This window comes from Meriones unguiculatus (genome assembly GCF_030254825.1).
Source record: "Meriones unguiculatus strain TT.TT164.6M chromosome 13 unlocalized genomic scaffold, Bangor_MerUng_6.1 Chr13_unordered_Scaffold_34, whole genome shotgun sequence".
Lineage (NCBI taxonomy): Eukaryota > Metazoa > Chordata > Mammalia > Rodentia > Muridae > Meriones > Meriones unguiculatus.
This window is the reverse complement of record NW_026843646.1, coordinates 7,522,272-7,541,568: the sequence shown is the minus strand read 5'-3', so window position 1 is coordinate 7,541,568 and position 19,297 is coordinate 7,522,272. Positions and strand designations below refer to the sequence as shown.

General features: G+C 40.7%; 1 long non-coding RNA gene across 6 annotated transcripts; it reads left to right on the top strand.

Annotated features, from left to right (window-relative positions):
- Positions 1–429: 429 nt before the first annotated feature.
- On the top strand, positions 430–14,767 carry LOC132650885 (uncharacterized). 6 transcript variants are annotated; one of them, XR_009588959.1, is made up of 8 exons: positions 430–448; positions 754–848; positions 928–1,232; positions 1,840–1,947; positions 2,829–3,062; positions 4,967–8,068; positions 9,307–9,351; positions 9,500–14,767. It is a non-coding gene; the product is annotated as an uncharacterized LOC132650885 (long non-coding RNA). The 6 variants fall into 6 exon arrangements; XR_009588957.1 differs by lacking the exon at positions 430–448 and having other exon boundaries at positions 759–1,232; positions 4,967–5,014; positions 7,923–8,068; XR_009588958.1 differs by lacking the exon at positions 430–448 and having other exon boundaries at positions 759–1,232; positions 4,967–5,014; positions 5,523–8,068.
- The last annotated feature ends 4,530 nt before the right edge of the window (positions 14,768–19,297 follow it).

The window sequence follows — 19,297 nt, the reverse complement described above, 5'->3', positions numbered from 1 at the left end:
TGGGGTGTCAGGGCTGGACAAGAGCCACAGTGCAGGGCCAGGACGGTGCAGCAGGGGTGGGGCTGGTCCCCTTGTTTCCCAATTAGCAGTGAGGAGGTGGTGGACGCTGGCGCTCCCCTTGTCTCCATTCCGCACATTCAGCCCAGTCAAAGCTGCCGGGAGATGCTGGCTAGCTCAGGCTATGCCCGAAGCCGTGTTTCAGGGGTCCCTGAGTCCAGTCGAGGTGACGTGGGTCGCTTTGTTATCCTGCCACTCGGCTCACCAGCTCCTTGCTACTCAGCAGAGAAAGCGAGCAGTAACTGAGTTCTTGCGCCCCTCCAGGGCACCCCGACTTTCAAGGCCGAGGCTGAATATCCGACCCAGGGAGAATGGCAGCAGCTGGCCGTGGATCCCCAGAACGGCTCGTGCAAAGAGAGCGCGGAAGACTAAGGGAGCACGACCGTGCCGGGTGAGTGAGGCTCCTCTCTGACGCCCTGTGGTCCGCATGGCTCTGGTGAGCCAGGGTCTCCTCCTGGATGCTGTGATAAAGCATCCTTCCCAGAATACCCCAGTTCCTGTCCTTCCTCTGGAACCCCTCTTCTTCCCAGAATCCCCCAGTTCCCACCCACCCCCCCACCTCCCTCTCCCTAAGCGCCCAGGGGAACAGTTCTTATAGATTGACCCCCTGACCCCACCGAGACCTTGGGTTCTAACACTGACATTGGAGTCCCGGGCTGGGCCCATTCTCTCTCTGCTCACATTCTCCCGTTTCAGGCCTGGAGAACCAAGCTGCCTGAAACCTAACCTGATCCCAAAGCAGTAGGAGGACTACAAGGAGGAGACCAAGCCTGTCCAGGCCTGGGTACAAGGTGCGCCCCCCTCCCCCTGGGGATGGACTTCGAAAGGGAAGAGAAACCACCTAAAGATGCTGTTCTGCCACCGCCACAGCCCCAGGGTGCTCCAGGAGAGTCAGGGCACACAGCCACCTCTTGCGTCCCTTGTGCACCCAAGGAGGAAGGGCTTTGGAGAAGTGAAGAGCCAGGCGCACGGCCACTTCATAAGTCCTCTGCAGAGCCAAGGAGGAGGGGCTTTGGAGAAGTGACAACCTTGAGGAGTTTGCCACCACCCCTGCCCTTGCTCAGGATCAGCCGTGCCACTTTTGTGAAGTAGCCCCCACTGGAGAACAAGTTTGCTATGGCGAGTGGATTCCAGCTCATCTCCTCTGTCTGCTACTTGGAGTCTGGAAATGACTGGTGAGCCATGCTAATCTCTCTTCCCTTTCTTCCTCTACTTCCTCCTTCATCTCTGTCCTTCCCTTTCCAGCCCCCGACTCTTCTTAATTCATGTAGGAAGCATTTTCTCCTGACTGCCTTGGAGCAGTTGACTGTATGTTTGCAGAGAGGTTGTAGGTGGACTGGACCTTACTGTGGTCACAGATGTAGTCCCTGAACGTGAGCTGTACATCAGTCCCTCAGGCCAGTGTGGTGCACAGGCCTGAAATTCTAGCTTGATTTTGAGACCTGTGTGGGGTTCACAGCAATTCAGAGACAGCCTGAACTGTGTATAGGAAGCTCTTCCCTGACAGGGCAAGCCAGCCTTCAGCAGGAGCAGCTGTGCACTGTAGGGAGCCCATGAAAATACTCAAGCTTAAGTCAAAGGACAGCCTTATAACTTTAAAAGTGATGGTGCGTACATGAGTTACCTTTATAAATGTAGCTAATGTCTGTCGATTTCAGAATTGAAGTGGTTTTTATAAACATATAGATCAGTTTTATTTGGAGGGGGTTTATGGGGCAGCTTGGAAAATGCTGCTATTTTTGTCTGTGAGGACAGTGTAAACTAGGTTTTTTCCTTCCTCAGGTGGGTGAGCAAGCACATTAAGAAGCCGATTCGCTCCACAGTCTTCAGCTTGGGCTGGCACCTCAACAACATTTGGCTGGCTGCAGGGTCATGTGACTTCAAATGCAGGTGAGGATAAATGGGCACTGCCTGTTGCTCAGCACTGACAGGTACCTGTTGGGCTCCTTTATTTGCAAAGTACAGTACCCTCTGAGCAGCTCGGTGATAAAGGGAACTTCCTAGTCTAGAAAAGGAGCTGGGGCTGGGATGTGGCTCAGCAGGAGGAGAACTTGCTGAGCTTCTCTCTCCTGTATCCCTCTTCTTCCCCTTTCCCTTACTTCTCCATTCCCTCTCTCTCCTCTCTCCCTTTCCTGCTCCCTTCCCCTTTCTCCCTCCCCCTCCTCCCTCCTCTCTCCTCTCTCTCTCCCTTCCTCTCTCTGCCTCTCTCCTTCTTTCTCCCTGTCTCCCCCTCTCTCCCTCTCTTTTCTCCCTTTCCCTCTCTCTCACTCCCTCTCTCCCACTCTCTCCGTTCCTGTCTCTCTTCCTCTCTCCCTCCCTTTCTCTCCTTCTCTCTCTCTCCATCCCTCTCCCTCCCTCTCTACCTCCCTCCTTTTTTCCTCTCCCTCTCCTCTGACACCAGATGGCTGTGAGTGCTGGGACTCGAACTCTGGACCTCTGGAAAAGCAGCCAGCACTCTCAACCTCTGAGCCATCCCTGAAGCCACCCTGACCTTGAACTTGTAGCCTTCTGGCCTCCACTTTCAGGTGGCTAGGGCTCCACACAAGCATCAGTACCCAGTGTATGGCTTTGGGTATCTGGCGAGGGCCTGATGTAGTCTTACCAGCTGGGCCACATCCCGGGTGAGTGAGCCCTCCCACTCTAGGACAGGATCTTGTCGTGTGGCCCTGAGGGATTGGGAGCCTAGTGCACCCCGAGCCATCTGTCTGTGCAGGGCTTGGGAGAATGGCCTCACTCCCTCCATAGACATCATGGTCTCGCTCTTCTTTTAGCCAGGTGTCCATTTACGAGGTGGACCAACAGGACTGTCGCAAATTCTGTACCACTGGCATCAACGGGGCCATGATGATCTGGGATTTCAACGTATGTCTCTCCAGTGGCAGTTGGCAGCGCTGGTGTGCAGCCCGGGCCATGCATGAACTATCCACTGAGCCGCCCTGCCACAGTGCCTGCTAGAAGAGCTGACCCCAGAGTCCCTAAGACAAGGGGAGCACAGCCACCGGCAGGTGGGTGGGTGGTGGCTCCGAGCCACCCTCGTCCTCAGGAAAGCTTGGTGCTGTGTTGAAGCCAGCAGCCCACACAGCTGTGCACAGACACAGCTTCACAGTTTACACAGTTGGCCGTGGGCTCAGTCCTAGAATGCCCAGGCTTGGGAGGCTGAAGCAGAGGGATTGCTCTGAGCTTGGTGCCAGCCTGAGCTAGATGATACAACCTTACCCCCACACACACCAAAAAATAATGCAATGAGCCGAGAAGATAGAACATGCACACAACACACAAACACACACACACACACATACATGCAACAAGTGTGATAATACAAAAAGTAGTATAGGGCCTGGAGTGATGGCTTAGCAGTTAAGAGCACTCGCCTAGGCCTCAGGATTTGGTTCCCGACACCCCCTTGGCAGCTCACGACCAGGCCCATGAAATCTGATGCTCTTCCACCTTCCACAGACACCAGGCACATATGTGATGTATGCAAAAATACGAACATACATACATACATACATGCTTACATGCATATATACATAAATTAGCTGGGTGGTATAGCACACCTGTGACACCAATACTCAGGGAGGCGGAAGTAGGGGCATCTCTGTGAGTTCAGGGCCAGCCTGGTCTACAGAGCAAGTCCAGGACAGCCAGGGCTACGTAGAGAGACCCTGTCTCAAAAAAAAAAAAAAAAAAAAAGACATAAATAAATACTGAAATAAAGGTCCAGACTTAAGGACACATGTCTTTAATTCCAGGAGTCAGATGAAGATTGGTCTCCATGGAGTTGGAGGCAGCCTGGTATACAGAGTTCCAGACCAGCCAGGCCAGGCAGTGGGGGGAAGAAGAAGTGGGAGGGGAGGAAAGGGAGGAATGAAGGAAAGGAGGGAAGGACGGAAGGAAGGAAGGAGTGAGGGAAGGAAGGAATGGAGGGAGGGAAGAAAGGGAGAGAGGGAAGGAAGGAGGGAGGGAGGAAAGGAGGAAGGCTGTGTAGCCAGAGGTGATGTGAGCTCTTGGGGGAAGAGATTACATGCCCTGAAGCCAGGGAGTACAGCAATGTGGCGGAGAGCCAAGGTCTCCAGGGCTGACAGAGCTCTGCTTTCTCCAGACCCTGGAGTCATCCATCTAGGGCCTCCTCAGCATGTGAGGAGGAGCCACCCACACTAGGACCGGGGCTCCTTAAACAAAGTAACATGTCTTGGACATAGTGATACTCACTTAATAAAATATATACTTTAAATATTCAAACTGTATGAGCAGGGACAGCAGAGAAACCAGCAAAATATCATCTGGTCCATTATTACAATGAGTAATTTTTTATGGATGAGAGAGGAAAAATGTTCAGAGGCACATGGAAGAATTCAGATCAGAGAGAAAAAGAAGCAGACTTGATATGACCAAGACTGTCTCAAAGAAAATAGAGAATATTAGGAGAAAAGTAGAGGTAGCTTAGATAGAGACAAAGTATGTTTTCATCAATGCACAGGCTGGACCTAGGGCCCCCCTCACTTAAGTAGCGGGTGTGCAGCTTGGGCAACATGTGGGTCCCTTAACAATTGGACTGAGAGCTTTCACTGACTGATGCTTGCCCTTAATTCCCTTCCCCCTAGCGAGATGCTCTTAGTCCTGCCTCATGTAATATGTCAGGGTGGGTTGGTACACATAGTGAGCCTCTTTGAAGAGAATGAGGTCATGGGGGAGTGAATAATGATGGTAGGACTGTGAGGAGAGAAGGGATGGGGGCCTGTGATGAAGGTATGAAATTAATTAATTAATTGGTGGAAAGAAAGACGGTAATTTCTAGAATATTTAGAAAATTGTGATAGTGCAGAAAGAGATGAGGCTGTTTGGGAAGGCACAGGAATCTAGATGGGTGTTTTGAGGTGTGTAACAAGTACATTTACTCCCCCTTCAGGCAACCTGGAAGCCACCATGGGTGTTAATATCCTGATAGGAGCCACAGGTCAGTAGAGAGCAGTATGTTCCTTTTGTCACAGCAAGAAAAATGGTTATTTTGCTGGACAAGGACTATTTCACTAATTCTGGATGAATACTGTTTTTGGTATATGTATTTATTTGTTTGTCTGTTTTTGTTGTTGTTTGTTTCTAATCACCAGAATTCCTTTGATACTGCATGTTGAGCATTTTTGGATAATTGCACTTCGTGGGACCTAACAAGTTTAAACTTGTTTTTTAAATTATTTAAATTAAATAGTGTAATCAGGAGAGCCTGATTAAACTATTCCCACCTATTATGTCCTTTTAAAAAGTAATGGGTTTAGTTATCACATGCCACTTTAGAGATTTCCTTATGATGTGTTTTTATTTCCCATACTCAAATGTGTCATATTTTTAAAATTATAATTATTTGGCAGAACATCTTTATGAAGAATCTCACAGTCTGGTAGAATTTTGCTATCTTAAAGAGAACTGTATAATTAAATGTATTAATGAAATTATACACTTTGCAGAAGTCTAAAATCATTACTATCACCAAATACAATCACCATACAGACAGGTAATTCTAATTTTTAATGGTTTGTTCATGGTTGTTATATGTCCAAAGTATACTACATATTTTATTACTAAATGTACAGAGCATCTCCCATGTTTCAGTTACAATTCTTTGTGTATCTAGGATTAATATATAAAATTTACTGTATACTAATAAGCATGTGTACTCCTCTCCTTCAAGCTTTCTGACTTCTCTGTGCATGAAGCTTTCTGACCATATCTCAATAAAGCGCATTCATCTTTCAAGTATTCTATGATTTTTGCATGTGTTAGACTCTAAGTTTCAGAGTTTTAATGATTTTGCATGCTGCCTTTTTTTACCTGGGCCTTTAACAGGTAAAAAAATTAGGAATTAATAATCTTTGGAGATGAATATAAATTTCCCGATATTTTTACATTACTGTCTTTTAAATATTATTATTATTATTATTATTATTATTATTATTATTTATTTCAAGTTATTCAAATTATATTGTGGCTGTGGCCCTCTCCCTCATCTCAGATCCCACCCTCTTTCCCTCTTCTCCCCCTGCACCCCTCCCCTAGTCCACTGTTAGGGAAGGTTGTCCTCCCCTTTTATTTGACCCTGTACAAGTATTCCCCCTATTTGACCCTATAGAAGTATTCCTCCTATTGTTGTGCTGATAGCATTATAGTTATCTATCCTTCTATCTAACATCTATCCTTTGTCTATTGTCTATATCATATATCTATTACACATGCATACACACAGTTTTGAATATTTCTTCAAAACACATGTGGCTCAATTTTTTTTTAAATCAATGTCTCAAAGTCAAAATTTGAAATGCATGCGTCACTTTGTGAGTTATGGCCTGAGCCTTGGAATGTTGACATCACAGTGGTTTCTCCCCCTGACTACTACAGAATGTTTACACTTCAGGGGTTTGTCTACAAACTGCTGTAGCCATTTTGGTTAGTGCCAGGTAAGAAAAGGATAATTTTTTGCCCAGTGAAAGGTTCTCCATTCCAGGCTCCGATGTAAAGGTATTTTAAAATGCTCATTATGATTTTCATGCTAGACTAATGGTCTCAGGAAGTGTTCTGTCTTGAGTTCTCTAGAACCTGTGACCTAATTCTTAACAGTTTTTTTTTTCATGAAAAGCTACTCCTGTTAGCAATAATCAGTACCATTCCCCCAAAGAAACAAAGTTATGACAGAGAGTAATGCTTTGAGATATTACAAGGAATGATAGCCATGTACCTTCAAAACTATATGCCCAAGATATGAGAGATTATTTTCTCTTCATCTAGTTGTATTACCCATTGTGCCAACAAAGTTTTGTTGGAAACTGCTCAAATTTCAGCTCCAAATTCAACAACCTTCTAGTTTCAAACATATATTTCTCAATATGTGAACATTGATTCTACTAGATAAGAATGACTTTCCAGACATACTCATTTAATTTCAATTTTATAATGAAATTGCATTGGCAATATTTTATAAAATACCTTTACATTATTGCCAGATGCATTTGATGACAACCTTGGCTGATGTCTCTCTTTGACTGTTCAATTCACAGGGATCTTTAATCCTTCCCAAGTAAAAACTATGGCTTGTCAGTACATATTCCTTGAATGAAATGAAATGACTTAGGCATAGTAATATTCACTTAATAAAATATATATGTTAAATATTCCAACTGTATGAGCAGGAACAACAGAGAAACCATTAAAATTGTAGCCACTCCATTATTACAGGGAATAATTTTATTATGGGTCAGAGAGGAAAAATGTTTAGAGGCACCTGGAAGAGTTCATAGCACAGAGAAAAAGAAGCAGACTTGATATGACCAAGACTGTCTAGAAGAGAATGGAGAATATTAGGAGAAAAGTAGAGATAGCTTAGACAGAGACAAACTATGCTTCATAAATGTACAGGCTGGACTTAGGTCCACCTACACATATGTAACAGATGTGCATCTTGGTCAGCATGTGGGACCCCTAACAATTGAACTGAAGGCTATCTCTGACTCTGTTGCTTGCCCTTAGTTTCCTTTCCCCTAGCTGGGCTGTCTTGCCTGTCCTTAGTGAGAGAGGAAGTCCTACCTCATGTTATGTGTCAGGGTGGGTTGTTACACACAGTGAGCCTCTCTGAAGAGAAAGAGGGAATGGGGGAGGGAAGAATGATGGTGGGACTGTGAAGAGAGAAGGGACGGGGCCTGGGATGAAGATATGAAATTTATAAATAAATTAATTTGTGTAAAAAAAATCAGGGTATTTCTAGACTATGCAGAAAATTAGAATAGTGCAGAAAGAGATGAGGCTCTTTGGGAAGGCACAGGAATCTAGACGTGTGTTTAGAGATATATAACAAGTCCATTTACTTCCCCTTCAAGGAACCTGGAGGCCACCATGGGTGTTGATATCCTCATAGGAGCTACAGGTCAATAGAGAGCGATTTGTCCCTTTTGTTGGAGCAAGGAAAATGGCTATTTTGCTGGACCAGAACTTTTGCACAAATTCTTGATGAATGCTATTTTTGGTGTGTGTGTTTATTTGTTTGTTTTTTTGCTTGTTTCTTTCTAATCACCAGAATTCCTTTGAAAATGCATGTTGAGTAGGTCCAGGACTGGCATGTTTGGATAATTGCACTCCCTGGGACCTAAATAGTTTATGCTATTAGGAAAGCCCGATTACTTTCTTTACACGTATTTATTACTATTTTGAAAATAATGGGGTTGGTTACCACGTGACACTATAGAGATTTCCTTCTGATGTGTTTTTATTTTCCATACTCAAATGTGTTATATTTTTAAAATCATAATTATTCAGCAGAATATCTTCATGAAGAACCTAACAGTCTGGTAGAGTTTTGCTATCTTAATTAGAAGTATATAATTACACATATTAATGAAATTGCACACTGTGCAGAAGGCAAAAATTATTACTATCACCGAAATACAATCATTTTAAAGACAGGCATTCTAATTTTGAATGATTTGTCCATGACCATTATATGTCCAGTGTATACTACATTTCTTTATTATGAAACTTACAGAGTATCTCTCATGTTTCAGTCACAATTCTTTGTTTCAACAGACTTTCATTGTTTCTGACATATTTTACGTTCTTTGAAACCTAAATCTCAATATTTTGATACAGGTTCAGACTAGACAAGAACTGTTTTCCAAACATGCTCTTTTACTTTCAATTCTGTTATCATGAAATGGAATTGGTACTATTTTTAACATAACCCTTTACATTACATGCGTTTCATTTATGTGTGTATTGAAGACCATTGGCTGCTATCTTTCTTTTGATACTTTCATTCATTTCATTAAGTGTTTTCTAACTAAAAGCTATTGGATCTCTGTATACATTACTTGTTTTTAGCAGAGTAATAGTCACTTAAGTACAGATACATTTTAAATGTTCAATTTAAATGATCTGGATAACAGGGAAAAAAAACACCAAATCTTAGATGATTATAGGAAAGAATTTTGTTATGGATAAAAGATGAAAAATGTTCAGAGGATTCTAGAAAACTTCAGACCTGGGGGGAGAAAAAAAAAAATTTCATGTGACCAAGCTGTCTATGAGAAAAGAAACAATATTAAGACAGGAAAGTGGAGATAGCTCAGACAAGTAAAGAAACTGTCTTTATAAAATATTTTGATTGAATATTTTGGGAGTTAGCAGAGTGTAGGCTTGTTTGGGAAGTAACAGGAATACAGGTGTGGGTTCTGAGATGTATAATAAGTACTTTTACTTCCCCTTCAGTTGACCTGGAGGCCAGCATTGGTGGCTGATATCCTGATATCACAGGTTGGTAGAGTGCCATATGTCGCTTTTGCCAGAGGCAAGGAAAATGACTTCTCTTGCAAATTGAGTCCATGTTTTAAAACTATGCACCCTTTGAAATTTAGTATGGATATCAGTCTTGTAATTATCCACTGAATATCTGTTCTGTTAGGTTGAGACCTGTCCCAGGAGAATCTATCTTTACCCACATGGAAGCCTATGAGGAGTTCACCAACGATGGAGTATACTGGACCTTGCTATGCCAAGGCTCCAGGAAACTCAGAAGAGACAGAATAAGGAAAAAAAAAATACATCTCTCCTTGTTTAATGATGTTTTGGTTGTGACTAATAACCTATGGGTATGTCCCTCATGCCTGCCATAGTATTAGAGGCTACACTTTGATTAGGCTTTACTGTACAAAAATAAAATAGTTTTTTGTTCTGTTTTGCTTTATAATCACTTCATTATTTCCCTATTTTATTTCTTATTACACATCCTCCCATGTTTCCTTACTTTGTCTCTTTTAAAATCATAGCTTCTTTTTTAATTAATAATTGTTACACAGATACATATGTGTTAAGGTACGTATATGTGTGTGGATATATATATATATATTCGTAACTACATAATCAGCTCAGTCAGTATAATATTAATTGTATATATATTTTTCAGGACTGACCATTTGGTATTGATAGCCAATTAGTCTGCTATTCCTATGAGAGGTATTTCTCTTACTCTCAAAATTGCACAGCGGCACAGACTTTTTGAAGTAGAGTTGAAGCTTAGTGGACTTTCTTCTGTACACATTTTCACTTTGTTATCACAAATGTTTCAGTCATATTTTAAAAAATGAATTATTTAAAGTGTGATTCTGCTGTTTGAATTGAGAAAAAAATAGCAAAAATCATGAAAAGGAGAGAGATATCAGCAATTATAGTTATTTTGAAGCTGACTTATGAGTATTGGAAGTTTGTGGACTACACTAAAATTTTTCTCAAAAACTGTTTAAAATATGAAAGATAATATCACTGGTTATATTGGTTGCTCAAAGGGGATCATATATGTAAGCCTCTGAACTCATAACTTCCAAATTAGTGTGAAGAGATGAGAAGCAGACACTATCCCTACACTCATCAGGGGAACTGCTGGTACCAAGTAGGTCCTGCTTGGTGATCCTGCAGATGCTAAGGACTGCTGTGATTGGAGCATAGAGGTGTTTTTTAGGACCACATCACATATAATCTCTAGGGGCCATGATCATAGCCTTCATATTATTCTGAGAGAAATAAAATTGGTCCTGACCTCCTCAAGTACATATTTTAAGGAGTATTCTTATAAGTATGTAAATAGATTTTAGGACAGACATCAATAAAACAGTCTCAGTTTGGGGCGTAAATTTTCCAGTTATTGAGTAATATTCCTGAAGATCCATTTCATAAATTGTGAAAAAAATGAAAGGAGAGAGTTCTTCTATACATTATAGAGACAACCAAATGCATACATTTTTCTCTCAACCCTGAGAGAAAACTCAACCCTCAACATTTTTCTCTCACTGTAAGCTCCCACCCTAGAAAAGGGTGACTTAGTGTCTGACCAGTGTAGGCCTAAACTAAGTGAATGGCCCAGCTGTCTGTCCATCTTTGTCATTTCTCCTCAGCTCCAATTTAGTCCACAATTGGAAATCCTAATTTTATTTTGAAAGATAGTAATCAACTCATTTAAAATAAAAAGAAAATACTGATCATTTTCCATCAATGTGTTTGTGAAACTGGTGAATTTCACTTTGACTTTTGAAGATAATGGAAACTAAAAAATGTTTGATTTTCTTAAAAGAAAATCTATTTTGTTCCTCTTTGAAAACTCTTTTGTTCCTCTGTGGTTGAATTGGAATAGTAATTAAAAATGTTTTGAGATCATCATTTATATTATAAAAAGAGGATTATCAAGCTTATGGGATGGTTATCATTTTTCCATTTTCAATGTAGATTATTTCTAATGAGAAATACTAGAATTAGAAGTTACAGGTTTCATGAAGCATTACTTCCCAATTTTGGTTCATATATGTATATGTATATGTACGTATATATATTATGTATATACATATATGTATATATACATTCATACATATATGCATAAATTCACAAGTCTTGAGGGTGGAAAGCAAATGTAAATATGAATATTTCATATATTTGAGGTGTTTGTGTGTATATGTGTATCCTGAAGTACATGTTACATGATATGCTTGTATTTTCACTATAGGATGTTATGTTAGATGGGTGGGAAATCTTTATTTCTTCACATTTTGGATTTTAGAAATATTTACGTGTAGGATTTTTGAATCAGGTTTATACTTGTGACCTAATTTCTCCTGAATCTGAGAGAGTCAGAGTCATTATCTTCAGTCCACCAGTATCCAATGAAGAATTCCAAATTCAGGTTTACATAACAAATGCCCCAGAAAATTTTCAGTCTGTCATAAAAATAATGCAAAAGAATCACAAATGTGGGAAGGAGAACTCTCAGGAGATAGGAGAAAGTGAGAAAAATTAATCAGAGCACATTACATATGTGTATGAAATTCTTAACCAACTTCATATAAAAAGTGTAAAGAAAGAATGAGACTTAGGCTCCCACATAATTGTTTTTCAAGAACACTTTTGATAACATCAGAATGCTTGATAAGATGCCATTTGTAATCAATGGATGAGGTTATTGGAAAAAAGAATCCTCTGTGTTACTTGCACATCGTGGGTTCACTGAAGGAGCAACAGCAGTAGGCTGGCATGACTAAGTAAATTGTCCTTTACTTAGTACAGGGTAAAGGACAATGGAATGTGAATATTATGTCAGACAGTATTTCTATAGTATTTATTTTGAAAAGGTTATCACAATTATTTAATAAAAAATCTTAACCAATTTTAATATGAAATTATGGAAATAAATAATGCAAAAAAGGTTAGTATTTAATTAAATGGGGGGGTTGAAATATTGAGATAGCTTTTAAAAATGCTATGCCTTTAAAATCCATAGTATACCTATACTACAAAACACTCACTAATCAGAAAAAGACCAGTCTACGGGTATTTGTGACCATCAAAAAGTGTGTACTCAGTGACTTCCTTCAACACTAACTTTGTTGTTGTCTGTGTACCATGGCATAAGCTGTGCCTTGATCATAGAGAGGTATGAGTCCTCCTCTGCTTTGGGACAGGAAGAACTGGGTCTTACTACAAGCAATTCCAACTATAATGAAAAGCAAATTAACAAATACTTGATTCTCCTTCTAGGGGAAGAAAGGTTTAAAATAAGAGTCCATTTCACTGAGTTACTTAGGGATAGATGACTTTGTGGACATATTCAGGACAGACAGCAGCTCTGCTTGCAAGTCCATTCACCTGTTCTGTCCCAAGAAACATCTTGTTGCCACTTTTTTATAAGACCTACAGCTTGGACCTGTGTTCAGAAAAAGGATGGCTGTAGAAATTGTGGGTCAGAATAATGCTAACTCACATAGAAAATATAAATCTCTTCACCAGAATATTTACTAAATAAGAATTTATTAGTGTAATTGTATGCAAGCTACCAACTCAAGTTTTCCACTTCTATGAATACTGAGTATGTCTGTACACACATTTCTATATATAAGTACGTTCCTTAAGATTTTGATCTGTGATATTCATCACGACTCTACAAAATCCTTGGGGTGAAAATGAAGTGCATTGTGTCATATGAAGAACGTGACAGGACCAGGCCTTACCTCATTCTTCACATTCCTCACTGAAAAATGACCTGGTATTTTCTGTGTTTTTAAAGTATACAAATTGATCTCTCCTCAGTGATATTGTGTAGTATAATTGATTTTGAAAAAACTACCTCCTATACCCTCAAGTTAATTTCCTAAAAGTTGTATTTGATTGTACACATAAAAATAATTACCCTTAGACTGCAAAAGGTCTTAAATGTCTGTGCAGCAGAATATCACTGGTGTCTATATTCAACAGATGAGGACCAGTGTCATTATACCATTGGAATCACTGATTTGTGCACTGCAGGTAAATTTCAAATTCACATTCTGATCTTTCAAGAGAAGATGTGATCATGGTATACTGAGAATATCTTGAATATGAAGGTTGGAATCACAGGGATTATGTAGTGTAAACCTTCTGTTCCATGCAAGTATACACCAGAATTCATGTCTTTTCCACATTAAAATTTCATCACAGGCAACCCCCTTCATTCCTCTGTCCATATATCTAGTCTCATCACAGAGTTGACTTAATTAACATAAGTGCTTGCAAGTGTATAAACTTCTGGGTTCTGTGACTTTACTCTTTACCTGGAAAAGCATTTCCATACACTTGAATAAGAAGATCATCTTTGTGTTGTTCTCTCAATATTTTCTGTCATTTTGTAATATATCTGAAGATTTTCTATGTTAATTTTTGGTGTTTCTCCCATCTAGAATATGAGAAGATACTGTGTCTAGGGATATATGAAGTATTTACTGACATTTCCATTAAACCTTTCTTTTTATGACTGAGTGAAATTTGGAAGTCAAATTGACACTAAGTGCACATTCAATTAAATATGCACCAGGCATTTTCAATAATGCATATAACCAAATTCATTTGATGTTTCTATCTATGCCACCTTTTAATTTGGTGATATTAGATGTATTATCTGTTTACACATGCATATTGAGGGCCACAAACATAATCCATCCTTCTGATAAGAATGGTTTCAGGCAGAATATAAAGTGGGTGAGCAGTTAATAGTGGAAACATGAAAGGTGAGAGTCTCTTGTGAAGAATCAGTCACAGAATTTCATTATGGATATGCAGCTCCATTTATGTATGTAGAACCATGGCAAAAGAGAAGTGAAATGTATCTGAATGTTCCTGGCAACAAGGATCGCAATTTTCAGAAATTTGAAATAACTCACATTTTAGCTTATGAATGAAAAACAGTACCTGGCATAAGTCTATAAAATAGTAGAATTAAGAAGAGTGGAATGAGTCTTTCAGAGGCCCTGTGTGGTAGGATTCTTTCCTGTTCCCTGTTTTCTCCCTCTTCCAATGTCTGTCCCATTTGCATTTGTGAATGAGAATTGAGCATCTTACCCAGGGTCATCCTTCTTACTTAGCTTCTTTAGGTATACAGATTTTAGTATGTTTACCCTATATATTATGTCTAATATCCACTTACAAGTGAGTATATACTATGTGTATCTTTCTACTTCTGGGATAACTTAGGATGATCTTTCCTAGTTTCTACTATTTGCCTACAAATTTCATGATATCCTTGTTTTTATTGCTGAGTAGTAGTCCATTGTGTAAATGTACCACAATTTCTGTATCCATTCCTCAATTGAGGAACATCTTGGTTCTTTGGAGATTCTGTCTATTATGAATAAAGTTGCTATGGACATGGTTGAGCAAATTTCCTTGTATATTTGAGGATATTTTGGATATATGCCTAGGAGTTGTAAAGCTGGATCTTGCGAAGGAGATGCTGAGACTCATAGCCAAACTTTGGGCAAAGTGCATGGAACCTTATGAAAGAAGGGGGAGACCTGGAGCGGGACAGGAGCTCCACAAGGAGAGCAACAGAACCAAAAAATCTGGGCCCAGGTATCTTTTCTGAGACTGATTCTCCAAGGAAGGACCGTATGTGCAGATAGTCTAGAATCGCTGCACAGATGTAGCCCATGGCAGCTCAGTGTCCCAGTGGGTTCCCTAGTATGTAGAACAGGAGCTGTCCCTGAGATGAACTCAGTGGCTGGCTCTTTGTTCAACTCCCTCTGAGGGGTTGTGGGCAGCCTTATGAAGCCACAGAGGAAGACAATGCAGCCAATCCTGATGAGACCTGATAGGCTAGAGTCAGATGGAAGGGCAGGAGTTCCTTTTCACTGGAACTCTGGAAAGTGTAGGGGAAGAGAAGAAGGAGTGAGGGCATGATTGGGAGGAGAGAAGGGAGAAATTACAAGTATACAAAGTGAATAAGTTATAAAGTAAATTAAAAAAGATTGTAGAAAAGAATAGCGCGATGGGTAAGGGTTGTACTTTGGATAAAAAAATGTTCATCAACAAAATAATGTTGATGTGATAAGACCTTTTGAATATGTCCAATATAACTGTTGTCTAACTCATTCAACATAATACTTTTCACTTTATGAAATCTTAGTGTGCCACATTCATCTTAAACCATTTTATATTTGAGTGTTACATGCTACAATTAAATACAGGTGGGCTCATTATTAATTAGCACCAAAGGAATTGATCTTATGTTTCACCCAAAATACGTAAAACATTTGATCATATGAAGGTATAGGGGAATATGTGTTTGGTTTTGTTTTTTGTTTTTTGTTTTTTGTTTTTGTTTTTGTTTTTTTGCATATATTCATTGTACTCAAAGAAAAATTGAGTGAAACCACATTGTGTGTTTAGCTTGAAAGATCTTGCTGGGACAGATAAGCTGTGGAAAAAGAGTAAAAGTGTGGTCTGAACTGGCCTTCTGGGTCTTGTTCCATCCACCAAGGTGTATGTATGTCCGGTGGTTTGGACCACACTCTTTGGAATTTGTTTCATCTGAAAAGATGTATGTGTATGTATGTATGTATGTAAGGTTAAGGTTGGGATGGAGCTTGCTCTTTTGTGTTTGTTCCATCCATCATGATGTATGCATATGTAGGTAAGGTGGTTTGGTGCTTGCTCTTTGGAGTTTGTTCCATCCACCTATATGTATGTATGTAAGGTGGTTTGGAACTTACTCTTGCAAACAAACAAAAAATCATTTGAGTGCTTTATCACATCCCAGAAGAGAGCCTCAGATGCCAGTGTAGATAGTTGTAAGCTGCCTTTGTGGGTGCTGGGAAATGAACTCAGGACCTCTGGAAGAGCAGCTGGTGCTCTTAACCACTGAGCCATCTCTGCAGCCCCCAAGTGCTTATCTCTTATACTGCTCAGAATGCCCTGCCTCGGGAATACCACTGCCCACTAGGGCCTAGGTCTTCCTTTATCAATTAACAATCGCCGTTTCTGAATTTCAGTAACCTGATAATTACTAACTGACCATCTTCACACCTAATGGACTAGCTTTGATAGCTCAGCATGGCCAAATTCCATGTTGTATGATTGGCTTTCCTTTGTGATCCCGTGGCTGGGAGCTGCAGCCCTGGCCAGTGTCGCAGGAAGGAGGGTCATCTGCCACTTTCTTTGTGGCTAGATTGTAATTGTTGGTTCCACCATATGTGTGCACTTTGATCTCTAGTATATACATTATAATGTCTCTCTGTCTCCCTCTCTTCCTCCCTCTCTATCTCTCTATTTTTAATTTTTTTAAAGACATGGTTTCTCTGTGTAGCTCTGGCTGTCCTGGAACGCCTCTATAGACCAGGCTGGCATCAAACTCAGACATCCACCTGCCTCTGTTTTCCAAGTGCTGGGGTCAAAGGTGTGTGCCCCCTCTACCAAGCTCCATGTGGTTCTCAAAGTTTCCTTCAGAAAGTTATTCTCAAAGACCCTCCATGGTTCTTCAGACTGTTCACTGAAGGGATGTATAGTTGCTGTACAGATCTGTTGGGGATGAAACCAGTGGTGGCCAGTGCCTTCACCATGTGGCTTCACCTTCTAAACCCATTTTAATTGTTACCTTGAGACATAGGAATCTCATCTGAGAGGAAATCTTCCATGGGGCAATTAACTAGATTTTATTGGCCTTGGGGCATATCTATGGAAAATTGTCTTGGTTACTGACTGATTCAGGAGTACCCAGCCAATTTCGGGTGGCACTGTGGCAACTCCAGTAATCTTGGGCAGTATAAGAAGGCTAGGTAAGTGTGAGCCTGTGAGCAAGCAAGCCACCAAGCACGGTTGTTATTACATGGGTCCTTTCATGATTTCTCTCATAGATGGATTGTGACCTGGAAGTGTTAAGTCAAATCATTTTCTCTGCCAGTTGCTTCTGGGTTTAAAGTTTTATCAGCACAGCCACAAAGTGAAACCAGAACAGCACCCTCCTTGGGAAGAGATAATGAGGAGTATCAGTCTCATAAAAAGATCCCTAGGCCCAGATTTCTTGGTTCTGTTGCTCTCCTTGTAGAGCTCCAGACCCTTCCAAGTCTTTCTATCTCCCCCTTCTTCATAAGTTTCCCTCCACTCTGCCCTAACTTTGCTATGAGTCTTAGCATCCACTTTGATACCCTTCAGGGTAGAGTCTTTCAGAGGCTCTGTCTTGTTCATTATTTTCACCTTCTTCTAATGTCCATCTTCTTTGCCTTTCTGAATGAAGATTGAGCATCTTACCCAGGGGCCTCCTTTTTACTTAGCTTCCTTAGGTGTACAGATTTTAGTACGATTATCCTATATTATATGTCTAATATCCACTTATAATTGAGCCTATACCATGCATGTCTTTCTTCGTCTAGGATAACTCACTAAGAATGATTTTTTTTCTAGTTCCCACACCATGTCTGTAAATTTCATGATTTCCTTATTTTTAATTGCTGGGTAGTATTACATTGTGTAAATGTACCACGATTTCTGTATCCATTCCTCAGTTGAGGGTCATCTGGGTTATTTATGATTTTGTCTGACATGAACTCAGTGACTGGCTCTTTGATCACCTCCCTGTGAGGGGGAAACAGCCTGAACAGGCCACAGAGGAAGACTATGAAAGACAGTCCTGATGAGATCTAATAGTTTAAGGTCAGATGGGAGGGGGGGATAGGTCTTTCACTATCAGTGGACTGGGGAAGGGTCATGGGAGGAAGGGAGGAAATTGGGAGGACATGAGGGGAGGGCTACAGCTGGGATACAAAATGAATAAATTGTAATAAATAAAAGTTATATTTAAAAAGAAATGACAGTAGTTGGATTTATCCATTATGAAAACCTGTATGCAATGAAATATAATTGTACACACCAAAAGAACTGATGAAGAAGGGCAGACTGTCTTCCAGCTGATATTGGAGGTTCCTGAAAGCTAATTAGCCTGCCATTTTCCTCCCAAGAGTGGCCTGGAGTTCACGGAGGGAACTTTAAACTGAAGAATGAGAGAGGGCAGGAGGTGAGGAAATGGTCAGTCAGTACAGTCCCACTGAGCCCCAAAATATCCCCACTGATATCCAATTAGATCAGCACTTCCTCCTAAAATTCTCCCAGCAGGCAGAGTGCATGGAGAAATGAAAGGGTCATGTTAGGAGATGTAGACATGGTTCAGTTGATTGAGAATGTCTGAGTCCCACCCTCACCACTGCTTGAACTAGGGTGTGGTGCTGCACACCTGGAATCTCAGCACCCAGGAGGTAGAGCCAAGAGGATCAGAAGATCAAGATCATTTTAGTTTATATATAATTTTTAAAGACAATACAAATGGGAGACCCTGTCACATATTTACACAAAATCAACTTCTAGCCTCTCCTCTCTCTTTCTCTCCCTTTGTTTACAGATGAATGTAGGTGCTCTCAGAGCCAGAAGAGGGTGTCAGATCACTTGGATCTGGAGTTAGAAACAGTTGTGAGTAGCCCCACATGATTGCTGGAACTAAATTTAGTTCCCCTGGCAGAGGAGCAAGTCCTTTTAACTGCTGAGCCATCCCTCCAGTCCCTATTTTTAGCCTCTAATTTGTGACACTCATTTTCCTGTGGAATTTGTGAAAACATACTCCAGTCAAAACAGGCAACATGTAAGGAAACACTCATCAGAGTTCCGCAATAGAAGACATTTATGCCTCCAGCAGAATCTTACATCTTAACTTTGGTGATCAGGCATTCTATTGGGTATGTATCATGTGTGTGTGACATCTTAGTTACTTTTCTACTTCTGTGATTGAAGAGTTTAAATTAGCCTGGGTGACTCCATTTTGAAATGAGAAGCCATCTTGATCAGGAGCTGAACTCGGGTACCACAAAATATCACAGAATGTGCACTTGGCAGAAAACAAAGTTAACTCTCCTAGCAACAGCCTCCA